Source organism: Balaenoptera borealis (genome assembly GCF_965194805.1).
Source record: "Balaenoptera borealis genome assembly, chromosome: 4".
NCBI lineage: Eukaryota > Metazoa > Chordata > Mammalia > Artiodactyla > Balaenopteridae > Balaenoptera > Balaenoptera borealis.
The window spans coordinates 16,306,713-16,324,923 of record NC_138861.1 but is presented as its reverse complement, the minus strand read 5'-3'; the positions used below and the strand labels follow the sequence as shown (position 1 = coordinate 16,324,923).

General features: G+C 34.4%; 1 protein-coding gene across 2 annotated transcripts in view; it reads left to right on the top strand.

Moving 5' to 3' along the window:
* The window catches only part of UNC5C (unc-5 netrin receptor C), a 401,385-nt gene that overhangs the window by 51,127 nt on the left and 332,047 nt on the right, over nt 1-18,211 (top strand). The window lies entirely within an intron of this gene.

Sequence of the window (18,211 nt, the reverse complement as noted above, 5' to 3'; positions counted from 1 at the left end):
TCTCGCCCCACCTGAGTTTTCATGAAGTTTTTCATGTCACTTCACATAAATCAAGTCTGAAATAAAATATTTAAATGTAAAATATGAACTTGCTTATAGTGATATATGACCCCCAGAAAAAATTATATTTCCCAATCAGAAAATATTTTGGAAGAAATAAAATTATGTAACAGAAGGGATTTTTTCACAGATTTTTAAAATTCCAAATATGTAGAGATTGGCTCAAAATTTGAGCTACAACCAATCTGTGGAGAAAAAATGCTACAATTAAGTGATAGTATTAGCTAACAATTGTGTACACATTAAAATTTTTACAGCACTTTGACAAATAATATCATTTGGTATCTTTAGAGAAGATAGAATGCTTTTCTTATGTAATACTTGTCAATTAGTCAGGGAGGAATGTTGTATTTTAAGTACAGCTACTCTTGTCCTTCTTCCTTATGACTCCCTGAATGATCTTTCTTTTTGCCAAAATAACTACTGTAATATATTTCTGATTTGAGGTTAGAAAATAAGAAATTCAGTGATTATAAAAATAGTAGGCAAAATTATGCATGTTCCTCAATAAAACAATCTAAAAGGAATAATTATTTAAAATCTTGTAATCTAATTCTACAACATTCAGGGAATAATAATAAGTAATAGCTGCTGTTTCTTAGTTCTGTACTGAGTTTCAGCATCTGCGATAGGTGCTTCATAAATTAAGTCTTTGATGTTTGAGAAGCCTGAAACGTATATATTATCATTCCCATTTTATAGAGAAGAAACAGTCTAGTTAAGTGGTATTGGAGCAATTACGAAATCTAAACCCAGGTCTGTGAGATTGAAAGATTGTGGTTTTAGCATTATCTATGATTATGATTTATCTGATCACTGAATGAAATATTATGTAGCTACTTAAAAGGTTATCATAAAATTATGTGAGATTATCTGAAAATGCCTATGAGGGAGTAAATAAAAATGTAGGTCACAATAAGATGCATATTTTTAGAAAGATTGGGGAAAAACATGTAAGATGAAAGTACTTTCTGTATTATGCTTTCTTTTCTTTGCTGTACTTTCTAAACTTTCCTTAATATCATCATAATTATATTGTTCATAAATACCTATCTTTAAATAATAAGTGAATCAAATGGCTGAGTGATTAATGAGTGTGTGGAGAATATTAATTATTATTTGTGTTTCCTGTGTGCCTTTTGTACCATGAGTTTACACTTACTACATTAAGCCTTACAATTTGTTTACACTCCTAGGAAACCGTTAATGATTTCCACACGAGTGTGGGATCCAGGATCCAGCATGGCCTAGAGTGTTCACTAAATATATCCCAGGTGAATGACTGTTGAATAAACAAGGGTCTTTCTTAAAGCCCATTAACAATACAGAGTTCATGAAATAAGCATAGAATTAATGAATATAATCTCTCATAAATGCCGTGCATTACATATATCAGTATGGGTTTGTATTTCAAAAAAAGTATAAATATATATTTCTTGTTATACTTGTTTTCAATGCTATTGTCACTTAGTGCCCAATATTTATGCCACTTGATCAAATTAGAGTTATCCTGGATATGAATAATGTCTCTATTTTAAACCTACGGTGGGCTAAAAGTGATTCTTTTGTTAGTAGCAAACTTGAAAATATTTTAGGTTAAAACTTACAAATGGGCTGAAAATGTGCAGTTTATAGTTTCCTAATTAAAATAAAAACAACCTATAATTATTTCTAGTTCTGTATTCTTCAGATATTTAACACACCACAGTATTCAGATATGGTACAGTTTGAAATACAGTCAATACTTTTAATTTCTTAACGGATACTAATATACCTTTTCTTGGCCCATCTGGGTCATTCATTAGTTTGAAAGAGAAAAGAAAAAGGCCATTAGACACATTTGGTTAAATCCTAATTTCTGAGGCTCACTAAATGTCTCTGTTGAAAATCGGGAAAAGCTAAAGCATGTAAGTGGTGTGCATACACAGGCAACAGAGGAGGCCAGTCTGCTAAGCTGATAAGTAAGGATTTATGCAAACTAATTTATGTATAGAATGGCCAATACTGTTTTTCTCCAGAATAGTGTAATATCTCAGGCCTTGGATTTCCAGTTTTCTTGTAGTAGTTTTCCACTTAAAAAATTTCTTTAACTATCATTTATTGAATTGCTCCTATGTGCACTATAAATGGGGTAATGTATGTATGGTACCTTGGAAAGGACAAAGTCCTATACAAATGAAAAGTCTTGCTATTAATATTATGTCCCTGAATAATTTCTAATTTCTCCAGATTACAGAGTGTTGCCTGTAATCTGGATCCTTTGTCATGCATTTGAACTTTGATAAATCCTTACATTAAAGCTTCTTATTTTTGGCCCTTCATGCTGTTGCTGCTGTAATCGACAGAGATTTCCACTAGATTCATAATTTAAAAATGAAGATGACTTGAGTTGGCCACTAAAAGAATATGAGCTTTACAATCAGAACTCCAGATTTTAGGTCCTGGATGCGCCATTTAATAACTGTTCAAACTTGGGCCTCTGTTTAATCTGCTGGAGTCTTAGTTCCCTGTCCATAAAATATGGATTATAACCTGTGTCTTAATTTACTCACTGATATTGTTGTGAAAGTGCAGAGAAATAGTATATATGAAACTGTTATCTTAATGATAAGTACATATCAAATATTATCTTTTTTATTTTAAATATGTGGATCTCAACTCCGTATAATGTCCACCCTTTTCCTCAGAGGTTCTATAAATGCCAAAAAAAAAAAAAAAAAAGTCAATGCTTAATTTGATCTTGAAATTGACAAACTCCTCCCTTCTGGTGTTAGAGACAACAGCTTTGTCAATTTCAGGGCACCCTCTATAGACCAGCAGAACCTGACCTCTATACTGGTACAATTTGTCTGTCTTAAAACTGACAAAAGCTACAGGTGATATCCAAAAGGAATATCCTATTGTTAAGAACATTCACAATAGAGGAGAGTGGGAAATGTGTTACAATCTTCATTTCAGTTAGGCTTGGAAAATACAGTATTATGTAGAAAGAGAAAAATAGAGAGCAATACTTTCTTCTTTCCAGCTTAATGACTTGCTAATTTCCATTAAAAATAATTAGAAATACCCGTACAAATGACATGCACAAGTGTATGAAAGTGGGTCACTTTTGTTACATTTGGAGAAATATCCTATATAAATCTAATTTCCAAATAGCTCTATACATAGGAACCATATGTTTTATTATAAAATATTCTAATTTATAATGAAATCAACTTTTCCTTAATTTTTTTCAATCAGTTTTAAAGAAAGGTAATAGTTACTTCCGGGTACTAAGTTTAATGAAGACACTCACAATAGGTACTGACTTAAAAAATTGTATCAATTCTGCACTTTAAAAGCATACGAATACATTGTATGAACATCTTCATTTTAAAACTGGATTTTAAAATGTTTTAAGTTTAGCTAAGATTTAGTTTCATAAGTTTTGATTTTAGCATTGTCTTTTTGAAACAGAAAACACCCCTCCTTCCTTCATCAAATTTGCTTTTTCTCATCTAAATTTTATATCAGTAATTTTGAGAATTCCATTTAATGTGGGAAAGCATTCCAAACAGATGTACATTACATACACTTTATTTGATAAAAGCATTGAATTCTCTTATCTATATATAAAGGTGGAGGGGTGGGGAATAGCAACAAGATCTGAAAAAGATCTCTAAGGCCCGAAGTAAATTATGGGGCCTTTTTGGTCTAATTTTTAACATCTGAAAAATCTCATCAATAGTAATTTTTTTTTACAGTTTCTGAAATCTTTGAATGAATTATGGGTTGTTATTATGCCAGTTGAATATCTGAATATACAGACCCACCTTGACACTGTCATTAAATTATAAATGGTTTGCTCTTTTATAAAATGTAAATGGATTTAAATATCATTTGATTTGTGCTTTTACATTCTCCAAATAGTACCTAAAGCCTATCCAGTGATTTAAGCTCTATTTAGTCGATCATTTTTTTTTTTACTCACTGATCATGAGTGATTTTTCTTTCTTGCCCTTTTCAATCTGGGGAACATTTTTTTAAGAACCTTAGAGTGAGTCAAGATAACTGACTCCTGCAGTTTTAATATCTCCTTATTGAATTTTGATATCATACTTTTGATTTAATCATAAAATATACCATATATTTGGCATCTTTGGCAGATTCAATTTTTTAAAACTTAAAAAATGGCATTGTAGTTTAAATAGAATACTAACTGGGAATGGTAGTGGAGATTTCCTATCTATCATTTGCTTTTAGATTGTTTATTAATAACAGGATTGGCCTTCAGATTGGAATATTGTTGATCAGCCAGACATCTTTAACTTTGAATTTAAAAATTAATGGTTTGCAGAGATCTCTGAAACAAGCAGGAATATGCAACAAGTTTTGTCAACATTTTAAAAATTCCTAACCCAGTTACCAGATGCCTTAAAAGTGTACAACTTTTGCCCTACAGTACACGTTGGAAATTAAAAGAAAGATTTATTGAAAAGCACGTAGTGCATTTATTTTTTACCATTTATATTACTATTGGCTTTTTCACAGATTAAAAAAGCCATTCAAGTTTAATAAAACTCACCGTCTATTGTTTTCGTCCACTGACTAAAAAATGCATTGTTGGGTAAAGACATTTAGAAAACCCTCTTTATTTTTTTTAAAAATTTTTTATTGGAGTAGTTGATTTACAATGTTGTGTTAGTTTCAGGTGTACAGCAAAGTGAATCCCTCTTTAGAAAGAGTGTACACACTAGAACCTTAATTTGAAATTTGGTGTTTAACAGTCTGTTTCTAACTTACATTTCCTGCCATCTTTCCAACCAGGAAGTTCTGCATAGTAAGTGGATTGTTGTACTCACAGTTTTCCAAAGAGGTTTTGTGAATTCCTCCTTCAAAGCCGTATCCTTACTCTTGGTTTGGGATTTTTTGCACCTTCTTTCCACTCCTTTATGGTCTCAGATTCTAGCTTTGGGAGCAGCTCGCTCATCCCTGCTATCCGCAGCCCATGGTCATTTCACATTTATCTGAAATTATATTGCAATTATTATCTCTGTTCTAATTTGGGATTAAGCTTATATTACCATATATTAATGTACCTCTAAAGCTGCCCCCCAGTAAATCGTCGTATGTACTTATAAATTCTCTCCAACATATATCCCAACATATAATAGCGGTTTAATAAATATTTGTGAGCTATTCTCTAGTTGAAAAGAGTAGTATGAACCAGTCAAAATCAGAATTATTTATTAATGTAAAAGAAATAAAACTCGTTACTACTATATATATGTCTAGCTATCCGAGTACTACCTAATAGGAATCCTCGGTCAATTAATACATAAATGAGAATGAAGTAAAATAAACCTAAAAATCTTATCTAAGTTAATTGAAAAGCTTGTTCTAAGTTAAACATTGCATTTGTAGGAATTTACTCTGCTGATTTCATTATGTGATGAATTTATCTTAGAACAACAGTAAACTTGACCATGGGCCTCTCCACTAGTAAACTAATGTGCATTAACGATGAAGTTCAGATTTTTTTTGCATGATAACATGGATGAAAGATTAAATTTATTTTTTCCTACATTGAATAAAATATACTTTTGAATCTTAAACAGGGTTAAAAATGTTTAAGGCACAATGTTACCTAAAGACAGACTCTTTAAGCTATCTGGTATATGTTTTGAGAGTATCATAAAAAAAAAAAGAGCAGAAAATTCAGGTTTCTAATGCTGGAAAAGGAAGGCTCATAACTGTGGATAGTTTCTGCTAAGTTGATTACCTATTATTTTTAACAAGATGCAGAAACAACTTTTTAAGTTATACAACAAAGTATTGCAAACAGTCTTTTTTAAAAAAAACTAACAATAAATGGTGGAAGCATGATAGAAACAAACACATGAAGAGTCCTGAGCTATCATAATCTTGGCTACTCAAATAGTGCAAGAAAAAAAGTACTTTATTAAAATAATGTGGATAAGCATAAAATAAAAGTATAATTCATCCAAAACCCCTATGACTATATAAACAGCATAGGAAATATATCGCATTTTACATTAGAGATTTATTTCTGTCATTCATTTCCTTTCTTCTTCTCACAACTACACCATCTCCCTCACACACACAGACACAAGCAAACTTTCCTATAAAATTTTGCACAATGAATGGTAACTAGATAACTAATAAACTAATGTCAAGAGTTTCAGTATATTTCCTTAATCTTATATGCACATATTGATATAAGCCAAAATTTTCTGGCTAATCTTGATGTTAACTAAACAGTGCCAGGGATAATGATATTTTAGTATTTGTACACATATTGATATTCAAATGGCAATTTCTGTTTGAGAGTAGAACGAATCAGTAACTGTCTCAGGAATGTCTTATTTTAAAAATGGAACAAAACAAAATGAAGAAATAAAATCATTTTCTTTGGAACTCAACACTAACATTTCAATATTTATAATTTATAGAATACTTTCATGTAAATTATCTCATTTGATCTCTGAAACTATCTTAGGTGATAATTATCATTTCTCACTGGACAGCTTGGTAAATGGGTTCACTGACGAGTGAATGAATCTGGATTTGGGTACATGCTCTTTGTGATTATCTAGTGGTCTTCTCTCTCTATCACAACGTCACAGTAAACAGAATGAATTGTCTCAGAAATATAACGTCTTTTTCTGACTTGCCCAATTTTCCACATATAGGTCTTCAAAATGTTCATTAAAATCACATATCTTTGGCCTCTTTGCCGAAACTGAATGTTTATTATCCTAAATTCTGCATATTTTTTCCCTATCAGTGAGTGACTGTGATCACTTCTACGAAATACTGACCCTTTTCCATCTTTAAAATGGCAATACAGTACTATACTGCATTTGTGCCTGTGATTATTTTGTCAGTCTCCAGTTAAATATTACTATGTTCACATTTTTCCTTGTTTCATGCAAATAGATAGATAGATATTGGGTTGGCCAAAAAGTTCGTTCGGGGTTTTCTGTAAGATGGTATGAAAAACCCCGAACGAACTTTTTGACCAACCCGATAGATAGATAGATAGATAGACAGAAAGAATAGATAGATAGAATATATATATATCACTTTTTTGGCCAGTCACTGAAAAATGTTTTATTTGCCAATATTATAACCTTAGAAAGGAAGCGATTTGTATATTCCCTCTTATTTTTGTGGTACCACCTGCCTATTCATTTGTTCATTCACCAGATATGTATTAAGTTCCTACTCTATCCCATGAGCTAAGCATTGGGGAATTAGATAAACCTAGTTGCTGTCATGAAGACCCTTTTATCTAGTGGGAGAAAGAGGAAATATATAAAAATTACAGAAATAAAGTATATTCTATAATTGATCTAGTACAGTGAAATGAGACCTGCCTGGGTATGTAATTCAATAGTTGTTCAGTTTAAAGCATTTTATACTTACAGAATATTTTATCTTTTAAAGTGTTTTGTTGTTTATTTTTTAGCACAAATTAAAAACTGAGACAATGGACTAGGTCTTAGATGTTCTTTTAATCAATGTTACTAACGGATACATGTATTCAGAGACAAAATTTTCCTCTTAGTAGGAATATTATTGACAGATAACTACTGAATGGTAATTTTCTTTTCCATTTATATTTGTAATTATGCTGACATTTCAGTAAGGTTTTATTGAAGCAATAAGGTCACTCACTAAAATGCAGATGATGAATCTTATAATAGTGTTAATTATGTTTTATTTCATACATATAGACATGCAGAATCTGAGTCATAGTCAAGATGTTAATTACTTTATAAGGATTAGAATAAATTAATGTAGGGGCTCCTTTTATGTATTAATTAAAAGTTCACAATGGGATCAGCAATTCAGGTAAGCAATAAAATGTGGTTGAATGCTTATTTCACTATGAATTTCAGGATGTTTATTGGCAGAAATATCTTGAAAAGTTCAAAATATTTAGCATTGTCACATTTTAATGGCTTTTTCCCTTTGAATTACTTCTATAAAGACTTTTGGTAACTTGCTGTATTTGAATTTGACCCTTTCAACCCCTTCCATCTTCTCGAAATACTTCTTTTGACTGCTCTGAAATCATATTCTCCTTTCATGTTTCCCTCCATCTCTCTACCTCTCAGATCTTTTTTTCAGTCTCCTTTTCTGACTCTCCTTTTTCTTTACAACTGTTAAGTGTTGAGGTCTGAGAGCTCCATCCTGAGTCCGTCTCTGGTCTCTATCTATGTATTAAGGCTTCCGCATGTATTATTTCAGTTGTGTGCCATGACTCCGATTATCTTTTTTAGGTAATCTCATTTAGTCCCATGGATTGAAATTTCAACTCTATGATGATGCCTCCTAAATTCAGAATTTCAGCCTGAAATCCAGAATCACATAGTCAACTGCATATTTGATATCTCTACTTGGAATAAGCTGTCCATGACAGAATTCTTGATTTCTCTCCCTTCTTCCTTCACCCCAAAACTCATCTTCTGCATCCCACCTCACTCCTCATTTTCTCACTGTGCACTTCACCATTTCTCACTGAGCTCCACTTGCCTTCATTCTGTTCCTTATAAATGCCACTGTACTTTCCACCTAGAGCCTTTGGTTCTTCTGCCTGCAATTCCCTGTCACCAGAAATTGACCTCTGCCTTCTTAACAGGCATCACTATTGTATTACTCTATCATAACTTCTTAGATCTTGAAAAATGTATTTCTTACTTATTTCCTTCCTCCCTTCCTCCCTTACCTTCTTCCTTTCCTGAATTCTCTCATTTTTATTACACTGTTATACCCTCATCCCCTTTGTTCATAACACAATTTAATGTAGCAGAGAATAAATAAATATCTGCCAAATGGCATGGTTTAGTCAAATTCTCATTTTTCTAACTGATCTTTTCTTTTCTGAGGCTACCACAGAAAGCTGGAGGGCATGCATATGCGTGTGAGAGTGAGCTACTACTTTACCTAACGTTATCGTTATCTAAAGTTATCTAAATATTTGAAATATTCTGTGCTAACAACTCTTGCTTCCTCCTGAGACTGTGAATAGAATTATTTCCAGATGGTCCTGAAGTTTCAGCATATTGCTACAGTTAACAAAAAGCTTTTGTAAATGTTATATTAACCACTAAGGAGCATGTGCTACCATTAATTTGTGTTATGAGTTCCTGTTGTTAATGGTAGAATTTGCCTGTACATGCATTTTTCTCCTTAAAAATCATATATAATAATTGGAGTACTGGTTGCAAAGAATCACAGATTCCAAAGGATTGACGTTGCAGTACTCAAAAACATGTTAGGTATGCCTCTTAGCAAAGAACTAATTTTCAGAAGTTATGGAAGTATTGTACTGTTTGATCTTAAGAAAAATTTCTTTTAAAAATCTCCTAAAACAAAGCTAGGAAGACCTGGATTATTGTTGTTAGGGAGTATATAAAGTGTAATTCAGTTATCTTTTTCTTTTCTTATATTTATATCAAATAAATTAATGGAAAATTCTCTTCAGAACATTATATTTCTCTTTGTTACTATGAATAATAGTATTATGAATAATAGTAGCAGCATATTGCATTTAGTAGTACACTATTTTTTGAAGTTCTTTAATGTGAACATAAATAAAGAAATAAGTTTAACATCAATATTCCTGCTATTGCCTTCATTATTTCCAGAACATTTCCAGGATAGAGTATTTAAAAAGTCATTTGGGCTCACTGTAGTTTGACTGAAGGAAGCTAAAGATTGCTTTATTGATTGGACCAGTGTATTAATCGAAGAAAGAAGAAAGGTTATCACAGAACATCTGAAAAGTTTGAAAGAAAATAGGATGGGATTTACTAAAATTCTCTTCCACCTACCTGTAAACAGGTAATTTAAATGAAAAAGACAAACTTAAAATCACCAGGAGGAAGGAGTTAACCAATAATGAATTCAAGGTCATAAAGTATACTTACTATTTCTTTACAAGAACCTAGGGCTATAGTTTCTTTTGCTGCTTGCCAACTTATACATGGTTACCAGGGAAACTTCCTGTTCTAAATTATGCTGCATGAAACTTACGTGTATTCTCTTAATTTAGACCCCATATTTAGATTCCATTTAAAATAACTAGGATGTGGTAGGAAGGAGTTCTCTAATATATCATTTAATATTTGTAGTTTCTTTCTTAAAAAGAAAAACTTTGGTGAAACGTAAGTGTAATGCTATAAATCAATAGATAGCACGTTTAACCATCTCATAAATCTAACCAGTCTGGTTTCTTTGTCTAAATAGAATAAATTAGGCAAAAAGCAGTGTTTTAGTTTGAGTGATTTTATGTATGAATATTAAAAAGTATACCACAGAGTATAGTATTTATATGGTATTTCCCTTTTGTATCTCTCGTGGTAAAATATGTGCTGGAGATTTGTGGGCATATTTTCAAATGGGAATAAATATTTGTAGAGTCTTAGAGAATATGGTACTTCTGTCCTTTATGAAAACCTTGTATTCAGGTATTAAAAATGGCTATTCATTCACATCTTTGTTCATTCAACAAGCACATACTGTTCACTGTCAGGTACAAGGCAATGTGATAAATACAAAGGATCCCAAATCAAATGTTTTAACATTCTCCTACTCTTAAGGAGACTAGCAGGAAGGATGGCAATAAATCAATCATCATAGTACATTGTGATAAATTCTATAAAAGGGAAATATACTGGGGGCCAGGGGTCATGGTGGAGGAGCATTCAGATGAGATGGTAAGACTCAGGACCATCTGGGTTCTTCCAGGATCTGGAAGAAGAAATACATTAAAGACTTTTTAAGCCAAGGAGGAACTCAGATGATCAGATTTGCATTAGAGAATAACTCTGATCGCAATGTAGCGGCTGATGGGGATGAGTCCAGATTAGAGATAAGAACACAGTGTGCTTGGGAAACCTCTGTGTTATTCAAGTTTGGGTGATGAGAACCTGAATGAAGGCAGTTGCAGTAGGAATATCAAGAAGGGATGCCAAAGGGTGTTGACATGGCAATGATTTGGAGTCAAAGAATGTTAGAGAGGAAAGAGACTGTAGATAGTGAACGCCTGTATTTTATAGGTTAGGAAAAGATAGCCTAGAAAGTGATGCTTACGTATAGTTTAAAACTTAGACGGAGGGGATATTGTCAGTGGTGAGTATGCAGTATTTTCAGGAACATTTTGTACACTGGGTTAAAATAATAAAAACTTTCTGTAATGGTTATAAATTATGAAATTATATGTTTAATTTCTTTCATGTATATTTGACATTTTGAAATTGAACAAATCAGAAACTAAAAAGGTAAAGACTGATTTTTTAAAAATCAAAGCTGATTAAATCAGATAAAAATATTTCAGCAAAGGGTGCCCCTTAAGAAACCTGGTATTTTTCAGAAAAATATTTTTTAGTGTTCGTTTCTGACATAAATTTATAAAATCAGTTAATGTCATCTAACATTTTCTTAACTATAACAATATTCTTAATGGAAAAGATAATGGAAGGTTATATAATAAAATGCATATTTGAACCTGTGGTTATTCTGTTCCTAGTATTACTCATAAAAGTGACCATCTGGGTAAAGCAGAAATGTAGTTTACAGAACCCTAGCTGATACCTTGACCCTTTAAACCCATAGCTGAGATTTAATTTCAAAATAAATTATAGAAAAATATGATGACACAACATCAACATCTCTCTTCTTTTCCCCTTTAAAAATAACTAAAACTCAGGATGTATTGCATATCTGGCCTCTATTAATTTAGGACCATTTTATAATCATCAATATGATAATCATTCAGTTTTAAAGTACTTATGTTGTGAAATGCACAGAGAAAATATGAGTATTCCACTGACTTGTGAGGAGGGAGTCTATATTATATAATGTTATGACACTGTTAATTTACTTTGGAACCACATGAAGGTCCTTATACATCGTGTTTTTCTAAACACCATAAAGTGCATACTTCAGGCTGTAGGCATTGATCTTAGAAAGCTCAATAATTTCTTTATTTGATCATGACTCATGTGCCTAGCATAGATTCTCACACATCATTGTTTCCTTACTACATTTTTGCTAAATAAATAGCTTATGATATTTAACTTTAGGCACAATTTTAAGCATAAGTTACTTAGTATCACTATTATAGACATTGTCATATTCTGTCTCAGCATAAGATATCTAGTAATTCCCAATGCAGTTTAGTGCAGTGAGTTTTTTAAAATTATATGTCTTTTTATTGGAAATCATTGCTGGAACATGTAATTAATAACATACCATGTTGCATTAAATGGAAATTTATGTATTTTTTTCAAAATATATGCTCATACTAAAGAAAGGAAGGCAGAATATAAATGTCAGATATTCATCACTGCATTTGTTTTGAGACCACTTTATAGGAATTACATTGCATCAACCGAAAGAGATTATATATGCTTGGATGAATTATATTTGTCATTTGCTAAATATTTTGTAAGCAAGGACAAAAGTTTAGAAAGTGTTTTCAGGTTTAAAAATAATTTCTTATCAAGATAACAGGAATTTGTCAAAAGGTTTGGTTTGACCTTCAAAAATTATCCAGAATCTCGCCTCCACTCCTCTCACCTTGGTCTAAGCTACTGGCATCGCTGGACTGAGTCATATTTCCTAACTAGTTGATTTCATCGGAACAGACCAGGCTTTTGCAGCAATGACTCTCAACTCTCCAAACCTCACTGGCTTAATACAAAAAAATTCGTATATCATTTTTTAAAAAATTGTATTGGAGTATAGTTGATTTACAATGTTGTGTTAGTTTCTGCTGTACAACAAAGTGAATCAGTTATACATATACCTATACCCACTCTTTTTTAGATTCTATTACCATATAGGTCATTACAGAGTATTGAGTAGAGTTCCCTGTGCCATACAATAGGTTCTTATTAGTTATCTGTTTTACATACAGTAGTGTGTAGATGTCAATCCCAATCTCCAAATTTATCCCTCCTCCCCTTCCCCCTTGGTAACCATAAGTTTGTTTTCTACATCTGTGACTCTATTTCTGTTTTGTAAATAGGTTCATTTGTACCATTTTTTATATTCCACATATGAGCAATATCATATCACATTTGTTTGTTTTTATTACTTTTTTTATTGGCTGCGTTGGGTCTCTCTTGCTGCGCATGGGCTTTCTCTAGTTGCAGCGAGCGGGGGCTACTCTTCGTTGCAGTGCGCAGGCTTCTCTTGCTGTGGAGCATGGGCTCTAGGCACGCGGGCTTCAGTAGTTGCAGCACGTGGGCTCAGTAGTTGTGGCACGCAGGCTCTAGGGCATGCAGGCTCAGTAGTTGTGGCCCATGGGCTTAGTTGCTCTGTGGCACATGGGATCTTCCTGGACCAGGGATCGAACCTGTGTCCCCTGCATTAGCAGGTGGATTCTTAACCACTGCACCACCAGGGAAGTCCCTCATATGATATTTGTCTTTCTCTTTCTGACTTATTTCACTCAGTATGACAATCTCTAGGTCCATCCGTGTCGCTGCAGTGGCATTATTTCATTCTTTTTATGGCTGAGTAATATTCCATTGTTTATGTATATACCACATCTTCTTTATGCCTTCCTCTGTTGATGGACATTTAGATTGCTTCCATGTCTTGGCTATTGTAAATAGTGCTGCAATGAACATTGTGGTGCATGTATCTTTTCGAATTATGGTTTTCTCCGGATATATGCCCAGGAGTGGGATTGCTGGATCATACGGTAGCTCTATTTTTAGTTTTTTAAGGAACCTCCATACTGTTCTCCATAGTGGCTGCACCAATTTACTTTCCCACCAATGGTATAGGAGGGTTCCCTTTTCTCCACACCCTCTCCAACATTTATTGTTCGTAGATTTTTTGATGATACAATTCATGTATCTTATTCGCAAATGTCTACTTTATTTCGACAAGATGAAAGGGGCTGGGGACAACTTCTTACAGTCATTCAGGGATCCAGGCTGATGGAGGCTGCACCATTCACTGTCGCCAGCTGAAGCAGTAGGTGATGAGACTGGAGAATCCTAGAGCATAAAAGTGACACAGGCCACTACTGCTCCCATCTCATTGACCAACCCCAGTCCTGTGGCCCCGCTAACTGCAGAGGGCCTCGGAAACGTACTTCTTGTATGCCCAGGCAGAAAAAGGGGAAAAGGAACTCCTGAGCACTGATAACATCTTTACACCTGTTTGGAAGATCAAACCCTTCCTTGCTACAAGACAATCTCAATAGAATGGTAAAACGATCATTTTAATGTGTCAGATCATGTCATTCTTCTGCTTGAAATCATTGAATGCCTCCCTATTTCACTCAGAGGGAAAACTAGTGTCCTTACTATGAACCACAAAGCCTAACATAGACCCTCCTTCATGACTCACTCCCTCACTTCCTTTAGGTCTCCTTGTTAGAGAGGCCCTTCTTCATCACCATTCTTTATTTTTCTCAGTGCCACCTACCACGCTTTGATGTACTATGGTTATTGGTTTTGCCTATTTATTGTTTGTCTCTTGCTACTAGAATGTAAGCTACAAAAGGGCAAGAACTCTGTTTACTTCACCCCAATGCCTCGAATGGTGCCTGACATGTTAGAACATGAATTAATGGATGAATGAATGAATGGGAGGCCCCTAAGAATTGTACTGAGAATCTCATTTTCTCTGTATAGTTAACTTGTTTGTCACGTATTATTCTTCAAGAAACATATTTTCTTTTATTTTTTCCTTGATTTTTTTCCTTGTTTCTGAGGGTATCACTAAAATTAGTTATACACAGACTTGCCCCATGCTTAATGGGATCCAGGTTGAAAACAGTAAAAATGAGAAATCAAAGGAAAACCTGGGATACATTTACTTTATTCAGAGATTGTATCAAGGGGAGCAAACCTGCAGGTCAGCAGAGGCCTGATTTGGGGTGACTTTTTTAAGGTAGCTTCTGAACCGTATAGAATCATTAATAGAATATAGAACCATAAATGGATCTTTTTCTTAGCTTTATTTCATTTATTCTTAGAATGGGACTGTATCTGATTGTTGAAGTAAGAAAAGCTTATCACTGCCATTTTTTATACTAAAGTCATATTCCACGAACTTAAAATTATAATTGTTTAAGATTTCTAGTAAGCAGTTCCTTACTAACATAATGAGTAGAGAGAAATATACATTCTTGTACATATACACATTTACATTGGTAGAGTTAAGGAGTACGTCTTTATAAAATAAAGAGAAGGGGTTAAAGGTAATATGAAAAATGCTGATTTGACTTTAATAGTTGCAAAATGAAGAACGTTAATATCCTTTTTAGTTCACTTGACAGGAGATGAACTGTCAAAGAAGGGAAGACAGAAGGGAGTCTGGGTGAATTATTTGCTAGTGTGAGACTGATGATTTATTATGCCTGAATGAAACTTGAGTTCTTTGCCAGGGGACAGTCTAATATACCAGAACCAAACCCAGGCATTGACTATTGGCAGGAGGTCTTGAAAACAAGGTAGTGATGGGCTGGTGCTTATAAAGGGCTGGCTTGTGGGAACTGCTGGAACTCCCTGCTGCTATTCCATCGAATTCCATTGTGGTCATCTTAACATGCTTTTTTTTTTTTTCCATCTGAGGCATAACAAGCAGGCTGTGTGCAGTGACAGAAAAATGACAGGGGGTGATCTTTGAGAAAATTCTCAGCCAGATTCCGTCATATATACATGCAAACGGTAGCATTTATTGCCCATTTCTGAGGACAGGGCAGCTAGTATTTTTAGGCAACTGTTTCCTAAAGTAACAAGTATCTCAGAAGTAATAAACCGATGTTCCTTTGTATGTCAGAGTTCTCCAGAGAAACAGAACCAATATATAAAAAAAGATTTTTATAAGGAATTGGCCTACATGATTATGGAGGCTGAGAAGTCCCCAGATCTGCAGCCAGCAAGCTAGAGACCCAGGAGAGCTGATAGTAAAGTCCCATTCTGAACTGAAGGTTTGAGAAACAGGAGAGTCAATGGTATATGTTCCAGTTCAAGACTGAGTATAAAGGCAGGAGAAGACTGAGGTTCTCAGCTCAATGATAGGCAAAGAGAGCTAATTCTCCCTTACTGAGCCTTTTTGTTCTCTTCAGGCCTTCGAAGGACTCGGTAAGGCCCACTGACATTGGGGAAGGCAATCTGCTTTACTAAGTCTACCTCTACTGATTCAAATGTTAATCTCATCCAGAAACATCCTCACAGACACACCCAGAATAATATGTAACCAAATATCTGGGCACTCTTTCGCCCCATCTGTGGACACATAAAATTAACCATCACATCCATGAAAGGTAAATTACTTTTTGGTGGAGAGGGAAGGTTTCTGGGTGGAAAATACATTCACATTCTTGGGTCTCTTATAAACTAAGCTGTTCCTTAGAGATGAGGACTCATCTCTGTTAAATACAGTTCATCTGGCATTTCAGACCTTCCACTGGGTATTGTAGTTGTTACATTCTAAACCCCATATTGTTTCAAATATACATTTAGGTAACTAAGGGGGAAAATACTGTCCACTCAAATGATAGCGTAGTTTCTGTCCTCTGCTGTGGTTTACACTACAAGATCTCAATCCTGGCTGCATGTTTGTACTATCTAGGGGAGCTTTTACAAATACTCAGCCTTGGTCTGCCATCCAGAACAATTGGATTCATTGGGGTGAGACCTGGCATCCTTGTTTGGTAAAAGTCCTCCAGGTGATTCCAATGGGCAGCCAGGATTGAAATACCCTAATTCCATAAACCAGAGTTGATGTTGCAGCCCTTTACTGTGAGTTGCCTTCTGCTTAAGTAGGGCCCTGTGCTGTGTGTATTGTCTGGTAGTCTAGAGGTCCCACTTCACCTCCTTAGATTCTAATGTCTGCACTTTGTCAAATAAATGCCGATTCTTGGGCTCTCAGATGCTCCTACAGGCTGTGTTGGCAAGTACTTCAAAGTTTCTCACCTCTATCATTATTTCACAAAGTCTGTCAGTGGTTGACTATTCCCTAAACACTCCCCAGGTCATGATGGTTGGACAACTCAGGGAACCTCTAAATTTAGCACCTCCAAGTCCAGATTAGGCTTGGATTCCATCTCCTGCTGAAAGAAGATTAAAACTCTAGTGTTGCATGACAATGTCAGGAAGCAGAGAACGGTTTCTTTGAGGAGTTTGCTCCAGTCCTGTGGAATTGCATTTGGAAAACAAGCCTGAGGAGTATCTCTGTAAAACCTTAATTTCTTTGTCCTATGCCTTGCTTATAGAGCTTAGCAGTCATTCATCTTAAGAGTGACTGACTTTCTTTCCCATATCACAGAATACAAAACGTATCTCTTGCTTCTGGCATGATCTTTAGTCATCTACTCAGGGATCTATCCAGTGATCTAAAACTCCATATCATATAAGCTCACACAGGAACAGTGATAAGTTTTTTTTAACCAAAAAACAGAGACACATGACAAGAAAGAATGTGCATATAAAGATAATGGGGGAGACTATTTAAAATCAAGAATGACCTGGAAAATAAAAATTCATGTAAATCTGCATACAAATAGATATACGAATAAAGCTGCTATTTATCTGTGCTGTTATAACAAAATACCACAGACTGGGTGGTAGCTTATAACAGAAATTTATTTCTCACGGTTCTGAGGGCTGGAAGTCCAAGATCAAGGCACCAGCATAGTCTGGTAAGGGCCACTTCCTGGTTCATAGCTAGCAACTGCTCACTGTGTCTTCACATGGTGGAAACACTAGAGGTCTCTCTGGATCCTCTTCTGTAAGGCATTAATCCCATTCATGAGGATTCCATCCTCATGACTTCATCACCTCCCAAAGGCCCCACCTACTAATTACCATCACCTTGGGCATTAGGATTTCAACATGTGAATTTGGGGGGAGGGGGGACACATAGTCAGACCATAAAAAGCATACCACAGTTCTTAAAGGTAGATGTTCAAATAAAATATAAACCTAGATTCTGGACATAATAGACCATTGTGTCTGTTATTGATAGAACTAAATAATAAAACAATAAAAACCAGTTAAAGAAAAGACACTTGTGCCAGTTTAAACTAACTGAACTGTTTGTGGGGGAGCATATACATCTGTTTAATTTACAACAAGGGTGTGGAAGAGAAACAACCACCCAGAAAGTAGAA